This window comes from Gopherus flavomarginatus, chromosome 1, assembly GCF_025201925.1.
Source record: "Gopherus flavomarginatus isolate rGopFla2 chromosome 1, rGopFla2.mat.asm, whole genome shotgun sequence".
NCBI lineage: Eukaryota > Metazoa > Chordata > Testudines > Testudinidae > Gopherus > Gopherus flavomarginatus.
Genome location: NC_066617.1, coordinates 149,099,971 through 149,124,484, shown reverse-complemented (window position 1 = coordinate 149,124,484; position 24,514 = coordinate 149,099,971). Strand labels below are relative to the sequence as shown.

Genomic DNA, 24,514 nt, shown 5'->3' with positions numbered 1-24,514 from the left:
CACATCACGACAGACATTCTAGAGTCTGCCATCCTGGAAAATGCTTGATCTCTTTATTACAGTGTAGACTTGGTCCCTACTGCCAGGCTAAGCCCACAGAGACATTTTTAACCTCCCTTCTCCCTGCCACATCCTGTAACAAAGTCTCTGAACACAAGGCTAGAAAAGAGCAGAACCAAAGGAATCACTGTGGAAGATTCCCTCGGACACTGACTCCGGGACAGCCACATCTCAGTAGGAGGAATATGGAGTCAGGAACTGGCTTTTCCTCTGTCTGACCCTTGTTTTGTTCACTGGAAAGTGGTTCTGTCCAGGGATGCAGCAATATATGTGTCTGGATGGACTAGAGAGCTGGAAATCTCTCCCCCCCAATTCATTTCTCCCACTGCCCCTTTCAGTCTCTCCTTCCTCTGTCCTCTCTCCCTGCCCCTCTGGCTGGGAAAGTCCCATTCCTGGGTGCTTTGCTCTCCCATGGCTGGATTTTCTCCTGGCAATTGCTAATGGGAGGAGAAATGAGGAGGGGCTGTTTGTGCAGAGTCACTTTCTTCCAGTCCCCAGCACTTTCCCTGAGGTCTTTCAGTTATCTGGAGTCTGTGGCTCAGAATTTAGTATTTACAGGGCCCAGGGCTGCCCTATGGGGCTAGTACCAGCTGGAGGAAGTCATCACCTGGGCAAGGCAGAGAAAAAGCTTTAATTAAGGTCACATCCCAGTACAGAGCCCACACTGCGGGAGCAGCAGCAGCAGATAAGCCTGGTCTCCCAGATCACAACAGAGGCTGCAGCATCTGACCCAGGAAGCTGAACCCCAATATCCTGAGCACAGAGGGATAGAGCGTTTGAGCAGCTTCCCTCCTTTTAGCTCTCTGGGGAGAGCAGCTAATGACAGCCCCTTCTCACAGGGAGAATTGCTGATCTCATTTGCCCCACTGTCCATCTGGAGTCACTCCTTGTCTCTCTATGCAGGGACTCTGGATTAAGAATGGTCTCAATGAAACCAGAGTTCAGAACGAAAGTCCAGAACACTGTGGAAGAGACCACTGTGTGGCAGTGCTGACCCCCTTCCCACCTCCCTCACCCCCCAGATCTAGGACAAAGACTGGGGGAATGAATTTTCCCAGTAGAACCGGAAGTTCCGGCAGTTTTCAAGAGGGGAGGAAAGCAAAATCTGTGATTTCACCTCACAGTGTTTGATAAGTGGATAGAAAATTCACAGTGACCGGGCATGCGGCCGGGGAATGCCAGGCACTGCTTGGAGCCAGGATTCTTACACAACCAGAGAGAAGGAGCATGGTTAGTAAGCAGCCCCCAGAGCCTCCATCCAGGGGAACCCAGACACTCCCAGACCAGACCCCAGATACCTCTAAGAGCCCCACCGGCCAGGAAACCCCCACCAGACCATCACTGCCAGGTTGGGAATCCCAAAGGGTTCCCCCCACAAAGAGTCCCCAGCAACAAGGGTCCACTCCAATGGGACCCCCCCGACTGGGAAGTCAGTCCCTCACTGCCTGCCTAGGACCCCCACCTGCCCTCCACCAGGATCTGCTCTGCTGTTTGCCTGGGACTCCCTCCTGCCCTCACAGGGTCCCACTGATTCTTTACAGTGGCACTCCTCACACTGCTTGCCTCACATCCCCTGACCTAACATTGGGGATCCCCCCCCAAGCTCTGTGCACTGGGCATGGCAGCGATCCCAGGAACCAGCTGGGGAAGCCCAGACAGAGCCCTTGGCACAGCACCAGGCACTCTCTAACCCCCTGTCCCACCTCCCCAAGAGACACCTACACCGCTGACCTGCGGCCAACAGGCCCCCAGCAATATCCACCTCCAGGACCCACAGCTTCAGGACTGGGCACATCAGAACCAACCTCCCCCCAAAACCTCCAGAATCCACCAACCTGACTAGGGTACCCCCTGTCCAGCCACCCAGAGGCCTCCCCCTACCACAATGCCCCTTCAGCTTCAGCTGCAATCTCCCCACCCAGACACTCCCTGTAACAGTGTTTGTTATGGGGTTTGGGATACTTTGGACCTATACTGCATTCATAGTGACCTCCTCATCCCGTGCCAGCTGGAGAAAAAAAACTGTCCAGCCAACTCTCCTGTTACCAGCTGGGAACCACTGATCCCCAAAACAGGGGAGGCCTCTGGTTTCGATGGGTATTAAATATGTGGCTGGTCTCTTTCATCAGCAAACATTCTCAAAGGAGAGGGGAAAGATGATCACTGGACAATTTAATCCCCTGCAACCTCCAGGATGGACGACGACTCAGGGCAACAGGTTCCCTCGAAGTAAGGAGAATTTGCTGGGATTTAGAAACATGGAGAACAGCCCCAACTCTGAGCAGATTTTTAACTGATATTTTATAATGACAAAGAAAGAGGGAAAACCTGAGATATGAGATCAATGTTCAGAAATGAAAGAGAAAGGGTGGAAATCTGAGAGATTTTGGATGAATTTTTGCAAATTATAGAGAGAAGAGTGGAAAATCAGAGGGATTTTGTATCAGTTGTTGATAGGAGGTAAAATCTGAATGTGTTTCACATGAATATTAGATAAATGAATAAAGAGGAAATGGGCAACATTTGAAACATTTTATATCCATGTTCAAGAAGCTGAGAAAAGGTGTAAATCTGAGATTTTCTTAGGATTTTATAATTAGAGAGGAAAAAATCTCAGGGCATATTCAGCTAGAAATAGATAACTAGAGAAAAGGTGGGGCAAACGTTTAGGAGATCTTATATGAATCTTTGAGATTTCCAGAGAATACGTGTCACAAACTACACAACTGATAACATGAGAAAAATACACTGAGATCTGACGGGGATTTTATGTTGCTATTAACTAACTAGTGGAACAGGGGGACTGTTTGACTGGATTTTATATGACTGTCCAATACATGAACAGAAAGTGAAAGGTCCCCCTTCTGCCACCATTCACATGGGCAGCAGGGAGCCCTTTGAGGAGCTGATTTAAAAGGGCAAGGGATGGGGAGCTGGAAGGTCCCTGGATGAAGGAAGGGGGCAGCAGTGGGGTACGGCCTAGTGACTGGCAGCTGATGGTTGGGGGCAACTGTGTTGGTAGTTAGGGGACAGCAATTGGGACTGGGAAACGAGGGTCTAGGCAGTCCCTATAGGGGACACGTGGTCCTCCCTTCCCTGCCCTGCCCCGGTAGAGAACAGGCATCTCATCTCATCCCCACTCCAGGGCAGCTATGTTTTGGGGAATGACTCAGGGCAAAAATTTCCCACCTTAACAAGGACAAATCGCTCCAGATAAAATGGATGGGAAAATCCCCCACATCCGAGGAGTTTTAAATTGACGTTTGAGAATTATGGAGAGAACAGGGGGACATCAGGAGAGACAAGAGAGGTGATCATCTGAGGGGAAAGGAGCAGTAGCGGATTTATCATGGCACCACTGACCCCATGCCCACACTCGAGGGGGGGCCATGGCCAGGCCCACCCTTCCCCGCTCTCTCCTGAGGGGCACAGAAGCTTGGTGCTGTTGGCACTGAGGCTCCTGCTGCAGTAGGGCAGCCAAGCTCTCCGTCCTGTCTCTTCTCACAGCTTGCTGCATTCCCGCTCTCCCCTCCCTGCCACCCGTCAGCTATTTGCTGGCAGGAGGGAGGGGGAAGAGCAGAGCCACAGCATGCTCCGTGTGTGGGAGAGGAGGCAGAATACAGGCAGGGGCGGGGTCTTGGGAAAGTGCACGGGGCAAGGGATGTGCTGGCTGTGGCTTCTCGCAGCCCCAATTGGCCTGGAGCAGCAAACCGCAGCCAGTGGGAGCCACAATCAGCTGACCTGTGGACATAGCAAGTAAACAAACTGGCCCACCAGGGGGCTTACCCCTAGCGGGCCGAAGGTTATTGATTCCTGGGACAGGGGAAGCGGGGGCCCAGCATGTGGATCCCCTTGGCAGCAGCTGGGGCTCCCCTGTTAAACAAGCCCATCAAACCCTCACCCTGACAAGCCCCACCTTCCCTGCATCTGTACCACCCCTGAGTTCCCACCAGACACGACACCCTCCCCACCGAGCCCCAACCATCTACACCTAGACCCCCACCCAAATGAACCCCTGCACCCAGATTCCTCCCCCAGCCACTGAGCTCCAACCACTTTCACTTGGTCCCCCCTGCAGACTCCCATTGCCCCTGCACCTGGTACCTCTCTGTGCATTCAGACCCCTCACTGAGCTGCCTGCATCCAGACTGCCCCTCACAGAACCCTCTTACCCCTATCTGGAAACCCCACACTAAGTCCCTCTGCACTTGGATTCTGCTGCTAGGCTGAACCTCCCTGCTCACATCTGGTGTGCCTGGTGCAAAAGGGGCAGGGCCCCAGGGTGTTTCTGTTGCAGCCCTGGTCCTTGTTCTGTGTCGGGGTCAGGTTCAGCCTCACCACCAAGTACCTGTTCCAGGGCAGGCTGCTGGGTATTCTCCCACCTCCATGCAGCCAGTGGCTTGTGCTCCCCACTGCCATGGTGGAGCTTCCACATTTATTTATTGTAAAACAAAACAGAATTTTAAATTATGATGCACAGAATTTGATGCAGGATTCTCTCAGGAATATTCACTGTACAGCTGTGATGGTGGGACTGTGAAGGGGGTGCTGAACAGTAGGGGATCTGTGGGTGGGGGAGCTGGGCAGGGAGTATGGTGTGCAGGGTGCTGTGCAGTTGTGGTGGGAGGTCGGCCAGAGGTGTCTGTAGGCAGGAGGTGCTGGGCAGAGGGACCTATGGGGGAAGTCTCTGGGTGAGGGGGTGCTGGGATAAGGGCAGGGCACTGGGGCAGTGTGGAAGGGGCACACTGGCAGCAGAGGGGTGGGGGGGCAGTGTGCATCTAGCAGTTTTGGGTTTATAAACAGTGTCCTTGTGCTAGGCTGAGTAGGGCCAGTCATTGCCCTGTGCCTCATTGCCCCCAACCGGCCCCTAGCACTGCAGACCGCCCCCCATCACTTGCCCTGTTTCCCTCGTGGGGGCCCACAAATATGTTTGGCGCTGGGGCCACAAAAAGTTAATCTAGTCGGGGTTGGGGGGAATCCCCCCAGATTTTATAGCCCCGTGTGAGATGCTGAGTGAGAAAAAGGGCAGAACTAGAGAGAATTTGTATCGGGGGTGAGAGGCAAGTGGCACAAACAGGGAAAAGGTTAGGGTTAGGGATCCCGCTCCCCTTCCTGCCCCTTCCCTCGGGGATTTCCTGGCTGCACAGAGACAGTTCAACCCCCACCTCCACTCGCCTCCCACTGACCTCCAGCCCCCCGCCCCCAGAACTGCGGTTTCTCCTCTCCCTGCTCGACACTCCTTCTCCCCCCAAGACCCTCCACGCCGGGCCTCAGGCTCCGCCCCCCCCTCCCATCCCAGCGGGGCCAGGGCAGATCCTGCTGCAGCTCCCCTGGGGCCGAGGCGGCTCCGAGGTTTCTCCCAGGTCCCCGGGGCAGAGAGTCACTTTCCCGCCCGGCCCCAACGCCCCCCGGGTCTCTCACTCACCGGGGGCTCCGGGCCAGGGCTGGGTGGGCAGAGCCTGGGGCTGACCAAGGGGCGGGGCCCAGGTGGAGAAAGTCCCCCCACTACCGGGCACGGAGGGGTTAATGCTGGGTCTCCCCCCCGCACCGACCCGAAAGCAGTAGCTGCTCAACCCGGCTCGGCTCGGCTCACACGGAGGCAGCAGCAGCTTTGTTCTCCCGCCCGCATCGGGGCTCGCAGGGAGCATGCGCAGTTTTCCCTACTGAAACCCTCTCTTTCTTGGCAAGAGAGGGCGGAAGCGGCCCCGGGGCAGGCTGGGAGATGTAGTTCGGTTTGCATTTCCCTGCTCTGGGCATGCGCAGATCGGGGGAGGTGAGGTGTGTGATCAGCTGCTGTGCTGCTGCCACATTGTGACCTGCGAGCGCAGGCGGAGCAGGAAGGTTTGTGCTGGGGAGACTCATTAAACCCCCGCCTCCGTGCCCAGCCCGGGCCCTGGTCTTGCTGAAGCTGCCCTGGGTACTGCCCGCCCTGCTGCGGAGCTGCAGGCTCCAGGTACCAGAGCGAGCCCCGGGGGTGGGAGCTGGGTGGTGACTCTACCTCAGTGTCCGTGGCAGGGAGTTGTCTGGCAAGAGGGAACCGAGGGTGGGGGGAGTGTGCAGCTCCCCTTATAGTGCACTGTAAAGGCATCATTCCAGGGGTCGCAGCGGTGGTCCCCCATGACAAGTCCTACTAATGGAAAAACTTCAAGCACTGGTGCATGTGGCGAGCACGCACACCTATTGTGGAGTAGACAGGAGCAACACATTTTGAAGAACGCCAGTTGGACCAGGTAACTGTCCTTTTTAGAGGATGTCACTTTTCATTCCTGTAGTAACAGAACTGGTGATAGGAAAGCAGGGAGAGAGAGAGAAGGGTGTGTGTGTGTGTCTTAAATTGGTTAAATAGTCTAACTTTCAGTACTCAGTGTTTTGAAAATGTTAGACTGCAACCTGTGTCATAGAGATGTCTTATTTTTTTAAAAAAAAAATATGAATAAAGCTACTTCAAGGGAAATTACTGTTTTGTCCAACCCCAAAGAGCTGAGAGATCTTTACTCACTAATTTGCATAAAACTTGTATTTGTTATGCCTTTTTGGTGACTTTAGTGTTACCATCTATTGTAAATAAAGTGCATTTCATTGATTTTTTAAAATGAAATTAGTAACTGGAAAAAAATGGCCAGTATTTTTTTTAAACCTGTGACAATTATAAACTACTGTATTCTGTCATTTACTTTCTAGAATTGAAAGTATATCTAAGTATAATCTAAAGTTCTCCTGCAAAATGACGGATGTGCAAACACTTCTGTGGTTGGATCGTTCTTGTGTTTTTAAGTACAAAATAAATATGTATAATGAATTTAAAAGTATGTAATTAGTAATTTGATAAGTTGGGTGGTGCCTCTTTTTATGTGTTTGCTCCCCTGATGTTAGAAGCTGGCTATGCTGCTGCCGTAGAGGGCTCATCACCCAGTAGCTGGGGGCCACCATGCAGGCTCGGCAGGGCTGCTGGCCACACGGCCAATGGGTGTGGGTGGGCTGGCTGGGATCTCGAGAGTCACGTCTCAGGGATCTGCCCCGCTCCCTAGCACTGCTCTAGCTCTGAGCTGTCTCCACTGCCTAGGACCTGTGGGGCTCCACCTGGCTCCCTGGGGGAAGAGCCATCTGGGATTGGTGAAGAGGCTGGGCCAGTCTCAGCCAGTCACAAGGGACAATGGGGTGTGGGGGAGGCTTAGCTGGGTTCTGAGGGAGCCTGGCCTTGGTACGCTCTGCTGCTGCTCCAGCCTGGCTGAGTGCACCACTCCAAAGGGGCTGGAGTTATCCTGCCCCAGGACCAGCTCTAGCTGCGCTGCCAGCTCAGCCTGGCAGACTCAGGCACCTCTCATCAAGGCTGGCTATTGTGGCTGGGGGTTAGGGTGTGGGGGTCAGTAGGTCTCTAGTGGGTCTGGGGGGGTGTTGGGCAGTGGGAGGTGGGGAGATCTGTGTGTGTTGGGGGGCTGTGCAGTGGGGGAGATCTGTGTGTGTCGGTGCACTGGGAAGTGTTGGAGGGTCTAGGCGGGGCACTGTGCAGTTGTGGTGGGGCGGTGGAGGTCACTGGGCAGTGAGGGGATCTGTGGGGGGGCTCTGGGCAGGGAGGTGCAGGGCACTGTGCAGTTGTGGGAGGGCTGTGGAGGGTGTTCAGCTCAGGGGGCACTGGGCAGTGAGAGGGTCTGTGGGGGAGTTCTGAATGCGTGGGGAAGTGGTCTGGGAGGGCACTGGACATGGAGGTTTATGGGGGTCTCTGGGTGGTGTGACACTGGGCGTAGGGAGTCAGAGGGGTGCTCAGCAGGGGGGTAGCATGATGCAGCATGGGCCCACCCCCAAGGGGAAGAAGCATGATGGCAGCGCAGGGCCGGGCTGGACAACCTGGGTCTGGCAGCTCCCGGTTTGTAAACAGTGCTTTTGTACTGGGCTGTGTGGAGTGAGGCTGTCCCTGCCATGCCATGACCCATCTCCCATTGGCCCTGAGTAGCCCCTTGCTCTGAGGACTCTGCCCTCCCTGCCTCATTTCCCCGATGGGGGCCCACAAATATGTTTAGCACCGGGCCCACAAAAGGTTAATCTGGCCCTTTTTGGGGTGCAGGCTCTGAGATAGAGATGGGATGCAGGAGGGTTGCAGGCTATGGGGAGTTTGAGCGAGGGGTACAGACTCTGACCTGGAGCAGGGGATTGGGATACAGGAGGGGGTTTGGACATGGGGGCTCTGGGAGGGAGTTAGCAACTCAGCATGCTGTATAAGAGAAAGGAGCTGCAGTGATTTCATATAGACATAGAAACTGATAGAAAACACTTTTACATAGTCAAAATGTGAGAGGCAGAGTTTGAGGGAGGATGGGGGCGTCTGGACAATATTTCACCACATTCAGTGTCCTGGCTGGAGCAGTAACAGCCCCGCAACACTTGTATAGGATAGAGAGGAGCTGCGGTATCTAAGCTTTGACAGTCTAGGAATTAGGCTGCCGGTGCCTTTAAGATGCAAGTGGAAACTCTGGCTGAGTTTAGAAGGGGGTTTTAGCAGATGATGCAGCACAGACATGAGGGGCTGAAGGGACAAGCTCAGACGTGCAGATGGAAGCAGGACCAAAGAATTCAGAGGACAGACTGCTGGGTGAGGAAAGTGGACAGTGGAAGCATGTGACTAAGAGAACCAGGTAGAGGAAAAGATGGGCCAGTGAAGGAAAAATAGAACTCAGGAACAGGATTGTGGAGTTGGAAAATGAAGAAGGGACACAGCAGGTGGTCGCTGAAGGAGGGAGGGCAAGGAAAAAGAGAAGAGCTGATAGTCCTACAAGAGGAGGGGAGGAGTCAATGGAGGCAACACCAAATATAAGTCCCAGGAGGATTGCAAGGGTGAATAGGACTTGAGAGGACTTGCAGCCAGTGGGTGCAGGGGATAGACCGGAGAATCACATTGTCACCAGGAAAAGGCAGGTCTACGTGATTGGAGACTCCTTACTAAGAAGAATAGAGAGGCCTGTAACTAGATCTGATCGGGAGAACAGAAGGGTGTGCTGTCTGCTGGGTGCTAAGATACAGGATGTGGACCTGAGGCTAAAAAGGATCCTAGCGAGAGTGGGAAAGAATCAGTTGATTGTCCTTCATGTGGGAATGAATGATATGGCTAGATACTCTCTGGAATGTATCAAGGGAGACTAAGCCTCTTCCCCAGTCTGGCATAAGGAAATCGAGGCTCAGGTGATCTTCAGTGAGATTCTGCCGGTTCCTAGAGAAGGGCAACAAAGGTGTAGCAAGATTATGGCGATCAACAGATGGCTCAGGCAGTGGTGCTATAATGAGGCCATTGGGAAGCATTTACGGATAGAAGACTGTTCTCTCGGGATGAGAGTAAGGAGGGAAATAGACTTCTAGGATGGAGGCTCGCCGAACCGATTAAGAGAGCTTTAAACGAGGAATTTGGGGGAGATGTCCAGGAGATCTCCATGCTGGAATGTAACCTTGAGAAGGAAGTAAACAAAGTAAGAGGGAATACAGCTGTGGACAGAAGATTTGACACAAGGAGGAAGGATAGTGTAGATACCAGACTAACAGGTGATGCTGGTGGTAGAATGTCTGTGACTAACAGGGTAAAGAATGTCAGGGAAGCCAAACGGCAAAAATTAAGATGTCTGTATACTAATGCGAGGAGCCTAGGGAACAAAATGGAGGAACTAGAGCTACTGGTGCAGGAAGTGAAACCAGATATTATAGGGATAACAGAAACATGGTGGAATAGTAGTCATGACTGGAGTACAGGTATTGAAGGCTATGTGCTGTTTAGGAAAGACAGAAATAAAGGCAAAGGTGGTGGAGTAGCATTGTACATCAATGAGGTTAACTGTAAAGAAATAAGAAGTGATGGAATGGACAAGACAGTCTGTCTGGGCAAAAATCACACTGGGAAAGAAAGCTACCAGAGCCTCCCCTGAGATAGTTCTTGGGGTGTGCTACAGACCGTCGGGATCTGATTTGGATATGGATAGAGACCTCTTGAATGTTTTTAAGGAAGTAAACACTAATGGGAAATGTGTGATCATGGGAGACTTTAACTTCCCAGATATAGACTGGGGGACAAGTGCTAGCAAGAATAATAGGGCTCAGATTTTTCTGGATGTGATAGCAGATGGATTTCTTCACCAAGTAGTTGAAGAACCGACAAGAGGGGATGCCATTTTAGGTTTGATTTTGGTGAGTAGTGAGGACCTCATAAAAGAAATGGTTGTAGGGGACAACCTTGGTTCGAGTGATCATGAGCTAATTCAGTTCAAACTAGATGGAAGGATAAACAAAAATAGATCTGGGACTAGGGTTTTTGACTTCTCAAGGGCTAACTTTAAATAATTAAGGAAATTAGTTAGGTTAGTGGATTGGACTGAAGAACTTCTGGATCTAAATGCGGAAGAGGCCTGGAATTACTTTTAAGTCGCAGCTGCAGAAACTATCGGAAGCCTGCATCCCAAGAAAGAGGAAAAAAACCATAGGCAGGAGTTGTAGACCAAGCTGGATGAGCAAGCATCTCAGAGAGGTGATTAAGAAAAAGCAGAAAGCCTACAAGGAGTGGAAGAAGGGTGGGATTAGCAAGGAAAGCTACCTTAGTGAGAGGCTAAAAGCCAAGTAGAGTTGGACCTTGCAAAGGGAATTAAAACCAATAGTAAAAGGTTCTATAGCCATATAAATAAGAAGAAAACAAAGAAAGAAGAAGTGAGACCGCTAAACACTGAGGATGGAAAGGAGGTTAAGAATAACCTAGGCATGGCCCAATATCTAAATAAGTACTTTACCTCAGTCTTTAATAAGACTAATGAGGAGCTTAGGGATAATGGAAGGATGACAAATGGGAATGAGGATATGGAGGTGGATATTACCACATCTGAGGTAGAAGCCAAACTTGAACAGCTTAATAGGACAAAATCAGAGGGCCCGGACAATCTTCATCCAAAAATATTAAAGGAACTGGTGCATGAAATTGCAAGCCGGTTAGCGAGAATTTTTAATGAATCAGTAAACTCAGGAGCTGTACCATACGACTGGAGAATTGCTAACGTAGTTCCTATCTTTATGAAAGGGAAAAAAGGTGATCGGAGTAACTGTAGGCCTGTTAGTTTGACATCTGTAGTATGTAAAGTCTTGGAAAAACTTTTAAAGGAGAAAGTAGTTAAAGACATTGAGGTCAATGGTATTTGGGACAAATTACAACATGGTTTTACTAAAGGTAGATCGTGCCATACCAACCTGATCTCCTTCTTTGAGAAGGTGACAGATTATTTAGACAAAGGAAATGCAATAGACCTAATTTACCTCAATTGTAGTAAGGCATTTGACACGGTTCCACATGGGGAATTATTAGTTAAATTGGAAAAGATGGGGATCAGATGAAAATTGAAAGGTGGATAAGGAACTGGTTAACGGGGAGACTACAACGGGCAGTGCTGAAGGGTGAACTGTCAGGCTGGAAGGAGGTTGCTAGTGGAGTTCCTAAAGAATCGGTTTTGGGACCAATCTTATTTAGCCTTTTTATTACTGACCTTGGCACAAAAAGCGGGAATGTGCCAATAAAGTTTGCGGATGACACGAAGCTGGGGGGTATTCCTAACACGGAGAAGGACCGGGATATCATACAGGAAGATCTAGATGACCTTGTAAACTGGAGTAATAGTAATAGGATGAAATTTAATAGTGAAAAGTGCAAGGTCATGCATTTAGGGATTAATAACAAGAATTTTAGATATACATTGAGGACATATCAGTTGGAAGCAACAGAGGAGGAGAAGGACCTTGGAGTGTTGGTTGATCACAGGATGACTATGAACCGCCAATGTGATATGTCCTTTAAAAAAGCTAATGAGGTTTTAGGATGCATCAGGCGAGGTATTCCCAGCAAAGATAAGGAGGTGTTAGTACCATTATATAAGGCACTGGTGAGACCTCACCTGGAATACTGTGTGCAGTTCTGGTCTTGCATGTTTAAGAAGGATGAATTCAAACTAGAACAGGTTCAGAGACAGGCTGCTAGGATGACGCGAGGAATGGAAAACCTGTCATATGAAAGGAGACTCTAAGTGGGCTTGTTTAGTCTAGCCAAAAGAAGGCTGAGGGGGGATATGCTTACTCTTTATAAATATATCAGAGGGATTAATATTAGGGAGGGAGAGGAATTATTTAAGCTTAGTACCAATGTAGACACAAGAACAAATGGATATAAACTGGACACTAGGAAGTTTAGACTTGAAATTAGATGAAGGTTTCTAACCATTAGAGGAGTGAAGTTCTGGAACAGCCTTCCAAGGGGAGTAGTGGGGGCAAAAGACATATCTGGCTTTAAGACTAAGCTTGATAAGTTTATGGAAGGGATGGTATGATGGGATAGCTTAATTTTGGCAATTGATCTTTGATTATCAGCAGATAAGTATGCCATGTGGGCGGTGATGGGATGTTGGATGGGATGGGATCTGAGTTATTGCAGAGAATTCTTTTCTGAGTCCTGGCTGGTGAGTCTTGCCCACATGCTCAGGGTTTAGCTGATCGCCATATTTGGGGTTGGGAAGGAATTTTCCTCCAGGGCAGATTGGCAGAGGCCCTGGAGCTTTTTCGCCTTTCCCTGCAGTGTGGGGCATGGGTCACTTGTTGGTGGATTCTCTGCAGCTTGAGGTCTTCAAACCACAATTTGAGGACTTCAATAACTCGGAAATAGGTTAGGGGTTTGTTATAGAAGTGGATGGGTAGGGTTCTGTGGCCTGCATCGTGCAGGAGGTCAGACTAGATGATCATTGTGGTCCCTTCTGACCTTAAAGTCTATGAGTCTATAAGACTCAGCCCCAGGAATCCGCCCAGTGCTATGGGGCTGACATGCAGCGTCCTGTGAGCAAGACGAAAACAGCCTCTGCCCCCGCCCCCACACCCCCAGATTAGCGAACAGAGCAGGTGGCTCATCCCAAGGGGTCACTGTTCCCCCCTCCCCCTCCCTAAACGAGGGTTTTGTCCCCGCACAGGGTCTGGCAGCGTCTCCTCCCCTGCCGCCCCCAGGCTTAACCCCGGCTCCCACTCCCGATTTTTCCCCTTCAGCCTGTCTCCTGCCGCTGCCTTCAGCATTTTGATCCTCCCGGCCAGTAAATTTCTGCCCCCCGCTCAGACCCTGGCAGCCCCCCCCCACTGCAATTTGCCCCCTTGGTGCTTTTAAACCCCTCCAAAGAGGAGGCAGCAAATCGTAAGTAGAAGTGAGGGCAGAGAGAGGGCAGTGGCAACAGCGAAGGTCACTGGGCATGCACAGTTCGGGTGAGCTCAGTGCAGCCCAAGTAGGGAATCGGGAGCGGGAGCTTTTTGCGTCTGGAGCCGCCCTGGGGCTGCCCCGGGATCTGCCCTCCCCCCTGCGGAGCTGCAGCCTACAGGTACCGGAGCGAGTCCTGGGGGCGGGGCCAGGGTAGGGACTGGGTGGTGACTCTGCCCCAGTGTCCAGGGGGGACCCAGCATCTCGCAGCGCTGGGATCTGCTCCCTGGGGGGCAGCGCCCACGGGGGACTCGGAGCTGCTGTCCCCGCAGGAGCCCCTGGGCCCGGCCAGGCTCTGCCCTGGAACCCGGCCCCATTGGGGTCCCCAACTGGGGCCAGGCGGGGGCTGCCCGGGAGGGGGAGTGAGACCGGGCCGGGGGGGAGACCTGGGAAAGGGGCAGGTGGAAAATGTCTGTGCAGCCCGGGCATGGCCGGAGGAGGAGAAGAGCAGGTGACCCCTGAGGAGCAGGGAGAGAAAGGGGGGGCTGAGATCCCCTCGGATTTACCTCTACCCCCTCCCGTGGGGACCCCCCATCCTCTCCTGTCCTGCCCCCCTTTCTCTCTAGAGAGCAACGAGCAACACCCAGGGTAATGCCCCCCTTCCCTGAAATCCCTGAGAAATTCCCTGTTCTCCTCCCCTGATTGTGACCCATTTTCTCTCCACTTTGTCAGTGTCCAGTTCAAATCTCGGGTTTGGGGTGTTTCCCCACATTTTTACCTGCAGTGGTTTGTCCTTGGTTAGTGGGAAATGGTTCCCCTGAGTGATTTCTGAACTGGGCAGAGGGTTAATGGGCAGAGGCTCGGGGAGCCCTGAGACAGGGGCACCTCTGGGCTGGGCTGGAGGGGTCACTCTCTGCTGGCAACAGGGCATGGGAAGGGCCAGGAAGGGAAGGGAGGAGCAACCATCCCCCGTGGAGGTGGCCCTTCCCACGCCCTGTTGCCAGCAGAGAGTGGCCCCCCCAGCACAGCCCAGAGGTGCCCCTGTCTCAGGGCTCCCCGAGCCTCTGCCCATTAACCCTCTGCCCAGTTCAGAAATCACTCAGGGGAACCATTTCCCAGTCCAGCTACTTCACCTCCCTCACCCTGCCAAACCCAGCATCTTCCCCATCACCTGCTAGTCACATTCTCTGACCTCACTGTCAGTTCCTCCCCACAGCCAGTGACATTCTGACTCCAGCCCCACTCCTTTCCCCTCTGAAAGCCACATCACCCAGGGCTCCCTGCTGGCCATGTGAATGTGTGAAAAGAAGAATCCGTCCCATTCTGTTGTTGATTGAATATTGCTGTATAGTCCCCTCAAATTTCCCCTCTTTTCTCTTGAACTGTTGAACGATGACATAAAATCTCCCCAGATGTTGGTGCTTCTCTCTTACTTTAGCAAAGATTTAGTTTGTGCCCCATTTTCTCCTCAGTTCTGAAATACCGATATCAAATTCTTGATAATCTTCCCGCTTTTCTCTCCAGGTGTCTGTCTCAGACCAGGGCTCTTATACTGAGCGTGGCTCACATCTTGCCTGAGATCAGGTTCCCCAGTGTGCCAGGCACTGCACAAACCCTGACCAATTTTGGGGCACCGGTTGTGCCAGGTGCTGCACAGACCCCTGCAGAGAGCAGGGACCTTGTTGTTCCAGGTGCTACAGTGACCCTGACTGAGCTCCAGGCCCCTGTTGTGCCAGGCCCTGCATGAACACCAAGTGAAATCAGGCTCCCATTGTGCCAGGTGCTGCAGAGACAGCAAACAAAATCGGGGACCTTGTTGTTCCTGGAATTGCAGAGACCCCAGGTGAGATCTGGGCCCTGTTCTTCCAGCTGCTGCAGAGACCCCAACAGAGGTCAGACCCCACTGTTGCTGTGGAGCCCCCAACTGAGATCTGCACCTCTGTTGTGCTGGGAACTGCAGAGAGCCCACAGACGTCATGTCCCCTATTGTGCCAGGTAAAACTGAGACCTGGACCAAGATCATGGCCCCCCTTGTGCCAGGCAGCGCACATCTGCGGCCCAGATAGCTGTCTCCATTTTTCAGGGTACTTGAGAAACCTCGACTGAGATCTGTGTCCCCGTTCGACCTGGCCCTGCACTGACTCTGACCCAGATCACGCTCCACAACTGTACTGGGCACTGCACTGACTCTGACAGATCCTGCCCCCACATTTTGCCAGATACTGCAGGGACTCCAAACAATATCCGGGATCCTGTAATGCTGGGAGTTGCAGAGTCACCAACTGAGATCAGGCCCCTGTTGTGCAGGGCTCTACACAGACACCGAGATCAGGGTTCCCATTGTGACTGGTGCTGCACAGACACCAAGGGTATCTCTACCCTGCCACTAAAAACTCCCAGCTGGCCCTTGCCAACTGATTCAGGCTCACAGGGCTCAGGCGAAGGTGCTCTTTAATTGCACTGTAGATGTCTGGGCTTGGGCTAGAGCCAGGCTATAGAACTGTCATTAACATATAGTTAAGGGTTAATGCCTCTTTTACCTGTAAAGGGTCAAGAAGTTCACCTAGCCTAGCTGACACCTGACCAGAGAAACCAATGGGGGAACAAGATGTTTCAAAAGGAAGGAGGAAAGTTTTCCTTTGTTTAGAGTTTCAGTTTCAGCCGAAGTGAAAAAGATCAAGGAACCAGCCTCTTATCAGAGTAGTAAGTTTTAGAAAGGGATAAATAGGTTTATGTTTGTTTCCTTTGTAACTTGTCTTGGTACCATTAAGGGAATTATCAAATTTGGATATTCTTGTGTGTATTAAGATTTTTGCCCTGGGAACATTCTCTGTGTTTTGAATCTGTTGTCTAGGAGAGTAGCTGGTATGCTAATCTCTCCCAGAGGGTTTTCTTTTACCTTTCTTTTCTTTAATTAAAAGCCTTTTTCTTAATACCTGATTGATTTTTTTCCTTCTTCTTAGATTCAAGGGGGTTGGATCTGGATCCACCAGGAGTTGGTAGGAGAAAGGAGGGGGGATGGTTAATTTCTCCTTGTTTTAAGATCCAAGGGGTTTGGATCTGTGTTCACCAGGAAATTGGTAAAATCTAAGCTAGTAATTAAGCTTAGAAATGTCCATACAGGTCCCTACATCTGTACCCTAAAGCTCAGAGTGGGGAAGGAACCTTGACATGGTGAACAGCGGTGAGAGATTTTTTAGGAACCAAAAGCCAGATTTTTTTTTTGTTCCTTTGACATGCTGGGGAAGCAGTGAAGGAGAGACACCCTGAAAGCAAACAGATAAAAGATTCTAACAGAGGGCTTTTTGTTAGAAGAGAAGCTCCAGCTGTGATCACTGGAGGGTCATTAACATATTGCCAAGACAAGTAACAAAACCTGTTTTACTTGTTTTTTTTCTAAAGTGTCACATTACAGTAACCAAAAATTCCAAGCTGTTCCCCTCCCACCCCCGCTCCCCTCAGATAGCTAAGGTAGACCAGGGGGAAAATGTCAGGCAAAGAAAAAAAAAATACAACGGCAGCTAGAATTAGCCAAACTCCAGGCTGAGGAGAGCCAAAAGGAACATGACAGACAGATAGCCAGGGCTGAGGCTGCCCACAAAAGAGCTATGGAGGAGAAACGCAAAGAGATGGAGGCGAGAGAAAAAGAGATGGAGGAGAGGGAAAGAGAGAGAAAGCATGAGCTGGAATTAGCAAGGGCTAAGCAGGATATACCAGCCAACCCTAACAACCCTTCTCCGGGTACTGTTTCCCATCCCAGAAAATTCCCCACCTACAAGGCAGGTGATAATACTGAGGCCTTCTTAGAAAATTTTGAAAGAGCCTCCCTTGGGTACAGCATCTCTACAGACCAGTACATGATGGAGCTGAGGTCACAGCTTAGTGGACCCTTAGCAGAGGTGGCGGCTGAAATGCCTAAGGAACGCATGAACGATTATAAACTTTTTCAAACCAAGACCAGAATCAGAATGGGGCTAACACCTGAGCATGCCCGTTGGCGATTCCGAGCCCTAAGGTGGCAACCAGATGCGTCATTTCCCTGACATGCCTACCACATTGGAAAGAATTGGGATGCCTGGATATCAAGCGCAAGTGCTGAATCTGTGGAAGCTCTGTCCTTCCTAGTGCAAATGGAGCAGTTCCTAGAGGGTGTTTCTGAGGAAATAGGAAGGTACGTCCTAGATGGGACGCCCAAAACTGTAACTGAGGCGGGTGAGATTGGAGCCAAATGAGTGGAAGTGGCAGAAAAGAAAAAAACTACTAGCAGTTGGAGCGAATATCAGAGAGGGCAAACCGAAACTAAACCCTATCACTGGTGGCAATCCAAGGCCCCACATACAACCCAAGGAAAGCCCCAGACACCTTATTGTCCCACCTCACTAGTCTCCAGCAACCCACCTCGTCCCAGTGACCAGTCAGCTGGGCAATGTTTTAAATGTAATGAACTGTGACATATAAAGCCCCACTGCCCCAAGAACCCCAACCGATTACAGTTCATTACACCACAATCACACCAAAGATCCCCAGGCCCAGCTGCCTCTCAAATACCCTCAGAGTGAAGGGAAACCTTGAGAGTGGGCGGAAAGAAGATTATTGCGTGGAGAGACACTGGGGCGCAAGTGTCAGCTATCCACCAATCCTTAGTGGATCCCCAATTCATCAACCCAGAGGCCCAAGTGACAATTCACCCATTCTTGTCAAAATCTTTAAATTTGCCTACAGCTGAGTTGCCTATCCAGTACAAGGGCTGGTCAGGAATGTGGACTTTTGCAGTCTATGACAATTATTCCATCCCCATGCTATTGGGGGAAGACTTGGCCAACCATGTGAAGCTGGCCAAGAGGGTAGGAATGCTCACACACAGCCAGGCCAAGCAAGCTTCCACACCCATCCCTGTTCCTGAGCCGTCCACCAGGGCCCCATCTGTGTTACCAAAGACCCAGACAGAGGTGGTGGAACCGGATCTTCTACCCATAAATACTTCAGCTGTAGTGAATCCAGTCCCAAAACCGGAACTGGCAAAACAACCAGCACCAGAACCGTTGCCAGCACTGACTCCAGCGCTTGCAAACCCATCTACAACTCCAACGCCAGAGGGCACCAGAGGGCCTGAACTGGCAGAAGCAGCAGACAACCCTACTCCAGAGGCTCAGCCAGAGCCTGAAATATCACATAGTGCACCAGCGGAGAGCGGTTCACAATCAGCTAAAACAGCCCCATCACCCACATCGCTTCCACAGGGTCCAAGCCCAAGTCCACAGTCTAAGGAGGAGCTGATGTCTCCAGCATCAAGGGAACAGTTCCAGGCTGAGCAGGAAGCAGAGGACAGCCTTCGGAAAGCTTGGATGGCGGCATGGAGCACCCCACAGCCTCTCAGCTCTTCTAACCAATCCCGATTTGTTGTAGAACAAGGACTTTTATACAAGAAGACTATTTCTGGTGGACGCCAGGAAGACTGGCGTCCTCAAAGACAGTTGGTAGTTCCAACTAAGTACCGCGTCAAGCTCTTAAGCTTAGCCCATGATCATCCCAGTGGCCATTCTGGGGTGAACAGAGCCAAAGACAGGTTGGGGAAGTCCTTCCACTGCGAGGGAATGGGCAAGGACGTTGCTAATTATGTCCGTTCTTGTGAGGTGTGCCAACGAGTGGGAAAGCCCCAAGACCAGGTCAAAACGCCTCTCCAGCCACTCCCCATAATTGAGATCCCATTTCAGCAAGTAGCTGTGGATATTCTGGGTCCTTTCCCAAAGAAGACACCCAGAGGAAAGCAGTACATACTGACTTCCATGGATTTTGCTACCCGATGGCCGGAAGCAGTAGCTCTAAGCAACACCAGGGCTAAAACTGTGTGACAGGCCTTAGCAGACATTTTTGCCAGGGTAGGTTGGCCCTCCGACATCCTTACCAATTTGGGAACTAATTTCCTGGCAGGGACCATGAAAAACCTGTGGGAAGCTCATGGGGTGAATCACTTGGTTGCCACTCCTTACCACCATCAAACCAATGGCCTGGTGGAGAGGTTTAATGGAACTTTGGGGGCCATGATAGGTAAATTTGTAAATGAATACTCCAATGATTGAGATCTAGTGTTGCAGCAGTTGCTTTTTGCCTACAGGGCTGTACCACATCCCAGTTTAGGGTTTTCACCATTTGAACTTGTGTATGGCCATTAGGTTAAGGGGCCATTACAGTTGGTGAAGCAGCAATGGGAGGGGTTATTGCCTTCTCCAGGAATTAACATTCTAGACTTTATAAGTAACCTACAAAGAACCCTCCGACACTCTTGAGCCCCTTGCTAAAGAAAACCTAAAGAATGCTCAGAAAGAGCAAAAAGCCTGGTATGATAAACATACCAGAGAGCATCCTCTTCAAAGTAGGGGACCTGGTTATGGTCTTAAAGGAGCTACAGACCCATAAGATGGAAGCGTCATGGAAAGGGCCATTCACAATCCAAGAGCGCCTGGGAGCTGTTAACTATCTCATAGCATTCCCTACCTCAACCCTAAAGCCTAAAGTGTACCATGTTAATTCTCTAAAGCCCTTTTATTCCAGAGAATTAAAGGTTTGTCAGTTTACAGCCCAGGGAGGAGATGACGCTGAGTGGCCTGAAGGTGTCTACTAAGAAGGAAAAAGTGATGGTGGCGTGGAAGAGGTGAACCTCTCCACAACCCTGGGACATCTGCAGCAGCAACAGATCAAGGAGCTGTGCACTAGCTTCGCCCCAATGTTCTCAGCCACCCCAGGACGGACAGAACGAGCATACCACTCCATTGATACAAGTAATGCTCACCCAATAAGAACCCAATCCTACCGAGTGTCTCCTCATGCTCAAGCTGCTATAGAATGAGAGATCCAAAACATGCTACAGATGGGTATAATCCGCCCCTCTAACAGTGCATGGGCATCTCCAGTGGTTCTAGTTCCCAAACCAGATGGGGAAATACGCTTTTGCGTGGACTACCGTAAGCTAAATGCTGTAACTTGTCCCAACAACTATTCAATGCCACGCACCGATGAGTTATTGGAAAAATTGGGACGTGCCCAGTTCATCTCTACATTAGACTTAACCAAGGCGTACTGGGAAGTACCCCTAGATGAACCTGCCAAGGAAAGGTCAGCCTTCATCACCCATGCAAGGGTGTATGAAGTTAATGTGTTTCCTTTCGGGCTGCAAAATGCACCCGCCACCTTCCAAAGACTTGCAGATGGTCTCCTAGCAGGATTGGGAGAATCTGCAGTTGCCTACCTTGATGATGTGGCCATTTTTTCCGATTCGTGGGCAGAACATCTGGAGCACCTGAAAAAAGTCTTTGAGCACATCAGATAGGCAGGACTAACTGTTAAGGCTAAAAAGTGTCAAATAGGCCAAAACAGAGTGACTTACATGGGGCACCAGGTGGGTCAAGGAACAGTAAATCCCCTACAGGCCAAGGTGGATGCTGTCCCAAAATGGCCTGTCCCAAAGTCAAAGAAAGAGGTCCAATCCTTCTTAGGTTTGGCCAAATATTATGGGCGATTTGTACCACACTACAGCCAAATCGCTGCCCCACTGACAGACCTGAGCAGAAAAACACAGCCAAATGCAGTTCAGTGGACTGATGAGTGTCAGAATGCCTTTAACGAGCTTAAGGCAACACTCATGTCTGACCCTGTGCTAAGGGCCTCAAACTTTGACAGACCATTCCTAGTAACCACGGATGCATCTGAGCATGGTGTAGGAGCAGTTTTAATGCAGGAAGGACTGGATCAAGAATTCCATCCTGTCGTGTTTCTCAGCAAGAAACTGTCTGAGAGGGAAAGCCACTGGTCAATCAGTGAAAAACAATGCTACGTCATTGTGTATGCCCTGGAAAAGTTACACCCATACGTTTGGGGATGGCGTTTCCAGCTACAAACCGACCATGTTGCGCTAAAGTGGCTTCATACTGCTAAGGGAAAGAACAAAAAACTTCTTCGATGGAGTTTAACTCTCCAAGATTTTGATTTTAAAATTCAACACATTTCAGGAGCTTCTAACAAAGTAGCGGATGCACTCTCCCGTGAAAGTTTCCCAGAGTTAACAGGGTAAAATTGTCCTTAAAATGTGAAAAATCTTGTAGTTTTACATAATTAGTAGTATATGTAAAGGTGCATGTGTTTTATTAATCTGTTTATTCTAAAGTTCTAGGAAGAAATCACCACCAGTGTGTGGTTCAACACTGTCTGAGACTTGGGGGGCGTGTCATAAACAGATAATTAAGGGTTAATGCCTCTTTTACCTGTAAAGAGTTAAGAAGTTCACCTAGCCTAGCTGACACCTGACCAGAGAAACCAATGGGGGAACAAGATGTTTCAGAAGGAAGGAAGGAAGTTTTCCTTTGTTTAGAGTTTCAGTTTTAGCCAAAGTGAAAAAGATCAAGGAACCAGCCTCTTATCAGAGTAGTAAGTTTTAGAAAGAGCTAAATAGGTTTATGTTTATTTTCTTTGTAACTTGTCTTGGAATTAAGGGAATTATCAAATTTGAATATTCTTGTGTGTATTAAGATTTTTGCCCGGGGAACATCCTCTGTGTTTTGAATCTGTTGTCTGTGAGGGTAGCTGGTATGCTAATCTCTCCCAGAGGGTTTTCTTTTACCTTTCTTTTCTTTAATTAAAAGCCTTTTTCTTAATACCTGATTGATTTTTTTCCTTGTTTTTAGATCCAAGGGGGTTGGATCTGGATCCACCAGGAGTTGGTTGGAGAAAGGAGGGGGGATGGTTAATTTCTCCTTGTTTTAAGATCCAAGGGGTTTGGATCTGTGTTCACCAGGAAATTGGCAAAGTCTCTGAGGGCTACCCAGGGAAGACAAGTAGTGCTTGGGGGTGGTGGCAGCGATACCAAATCTAAGCTGGTAATTAAGCTTCGAAGTGTCCATGCAGGTCCCCACATCTGTACCCTAAAGTTCAGAATGGGGAAGGAACCTTGACAAGAACCCTGCGAGGTGGGAGGGTGCCAGAGCTTAGGCTGCAGCCCCAGCCGGAACATAGACACCACAATTAAACAGCCCCACAGCCTGAGCCGTGTGAGCCCAAGTCAGTGGGCACGGGCCAGCTGCCGGTGTCTGACAAGTTTGCATAGAGAATTTGGGGCAAAACTGGGAACTGAATCCAGATTGTTTGAATTCTTTCCTCTTCCCTTAACCCCAAGCCCAGCTTGTGTATGTACAGTGTTCTTTTGGTCTGTGTTTGCCTTGCATTGGCTTCCAAGGGAGGCTGTGGAATTTCCTTCATTGAAGGTCTTTAAGACCAGGTTAGAGATACGCCAGTCTGGGAATGTCTAGGGATACTTGATTCTGCCTCAGCATAGGAGGCTTGAGTAGACGACCTCTCAAGATCCCTTCCAGGCCTACATTGAAATAATTCTCTTTTGTGCTGTGTCCTGATCTATACTGAGCTGTTGTGCTTGGTGCCTTTTGGAACTATGATGCATCATTCTGTGTTGCATAGTTTTATGGTGCATTGTTTTGCCTCAGCTTGTTTGGTGTCTGTGCTGCGTTGGTTTGAGTTGAACTCTTTTGCATTGTATACTTTTGTCTTAGGATGTCATAGTTTGCATCGTGTTGCTTTCTTTTCCTTTTGTAATGTCATTTTATGCTGTGGAGTGTAGGCTGTGGTTTGTTTTTTTCCCCCTGAATTGCCTTACATTATGTTGTGGTGGGTTTTGTTCTGTATGTTGTGTTTTTATATGTATATTTTGCATAGCATCCTAGAAAAGTAGGGCTAGATAAGACCTCAAGATGTCATCAAGTCCAGCTCTCTCTGCGGAGGCAGGACCAAGTATATGTAGATTATCTCTGACAGAGCTTTGTCCTACCTGTCCTTAAAAACTTCCAGGGAAAGAGACTCCACAGCCACCTATATAAGACTATTCCAGAACTGAACTACCTTAGCTCTGGTGACACCCACACAGATTTTTGTGCTGAGCAGCTCTGGAGAGAGAGGAGACCCCAGTGAGTGGGCAGCTGGGTAAAGAGACTAAAGTTGGGAGGAGAAACATTGATGTGTCCAAGGTCACCCAGGCTGTCTGTGACCGAGCTAGAAATAGGTTCTAGTGCCACCATACTGCTGTTTCTGAAGGTCTCTGCCACACTGATGTTTTAGGCACTTGTGCAAACCTTTAATGTAGACAGAATTTACACTAGTGCACTGTGATTGGTACTGGTGCACCATGTCCCAGTTTGAAGGTTTAAGGTGGTGGGGAAAGTGACCTCACAGAGGCTTGAGGCTCGCTGTACAGTGCAATTGGCAAGGGAGTGGCAGCAGTGAGTGCTGGAGTTATGAGCGAGGAGCACAACCCCACAGGACTGGACACTGACTTCTCCTGACCCTGGGGACACACCCCTAGCGAGGTGGTTTGTCCACGGATGCACAGGCTGTCTTGGCAGGGCAGCTCATTTGCAGTCCTTGAACACCTCTTCCTGCAGCCTAATACAGTGTGCTCTGGGGACCTTTCCAGGCTGCGGGTGACAGGGCTCTGGAGTTAACAGGGTCTGTTTCTGGCTCTGTCACGGACCTGTTTAGTGACCTTGGGGAAGTCACAGCCCCTCTCTCTGTAATATTGTCTTCAGTGACTTGAGAGCATGAGCACCAGCCTCAGGCAGATTGGTAAGAAGCAGGGCACAAACCCCAAATTGGGTGTGAGGTTTGTATGGAGATTCCACCAACCAAGAATCCAGTGTAAATACTTCAGGCACTGTAACAGCATTAACATGGAATCACAGACAGTCCCTTTGGGTGATCCCATATATCTCACCAGGCAGGTGAGCTCACCTTTGTGACAGATGGTCCCTTACACCCCCAACATGCTATAAAAACTCCACTGCCCATGTGAGCCACAATAACTGGTTTTCTGCATATAAAAGCCAGGGCTGGTGTTAGGAGGTAGCAAGCAGGGCAACTGCCTGTGGCCCCCACAAAGCTATGTTGATTAGTCTTTGGCTTCAGCCCTGGTGGTGGGGCTCTGGGCCCTGGACTTCAGCTCCATGCACTGGGAATTTCTGCCCTGGGCCTTAGTGAGTCTAATGCCGGCCTTGCTTGGCAGGCCCCTGAAAACTGCTCACAGTCCCCCAGAGGGCCCCAGACCCCTGGTTGAGAACCACTGCCTTACCCCACAAATCACAGCAATGTTCAGATTACTGCCAGACCCAAAGGACTAGTCACTTCCTTAGTCAATTGAATCTTAGATCTCCCAGCAAAGACAACACTTGTAGCCAGTCCTGTCATAACCTGTATTAAGATTTATTTGAAAGGAAACGA

At 50.2% G+C, this 24,514-nt stretch overlaps 2 protein-coding genes across 16 annotated transcripts in view; one reads left to right on the top strand and one right to left on the bottom strand.

The window, feature by feature from the left end:
• LOC127046425 (zinc finger protein 420-like) overlaps positions 1-5,674 on the bottom strand; it is a 201,142-nt gene extending 195,468 nt beyond the window's left edge. For 2 of the 7 annotated variants that reach the window (XM_050943504.1, XM_050943481.1), the window contains exon 1: positions 5,654-5,674. The gene's annotated coding sequence lies outside the window, so the exon portion shown is untranslated. Of the gene's footprint in view, positions 1-5,485; positions 5,628-5,653 lie in introns of those variants that run through there. The other 5 variants (XM_050943472.1, XM_050943491.1, XM_050943508.1 and 2 more) reach the window with 4 other exon arrangements.
• LOC127046628 (zinc finger protein 501-like) overlaps positions 1-24,514 on the top strand; it is a 271,994-nt gene that overhangs the window by 172,171 nt on the left and 75,309 nt on the right. The window contains exon 1 of one of the 9 annotated variants that reach the window (XM_050943916.1): positions 5,862-6,013. The exons of 7 other annotated variants lie outside the window; for them this stretch is intronic. The gene's annotated coding sequence lies outside the window, so the exon portion shown is untranslated. Of the gene's footprint in view, positions 1-5,861; positions 6,014-13,306; positions 13,422-24,514 lie in introns of those variants that run through there. One more of the 9 variants, XM_050943926.1, reaches the window with a different exon arrangement.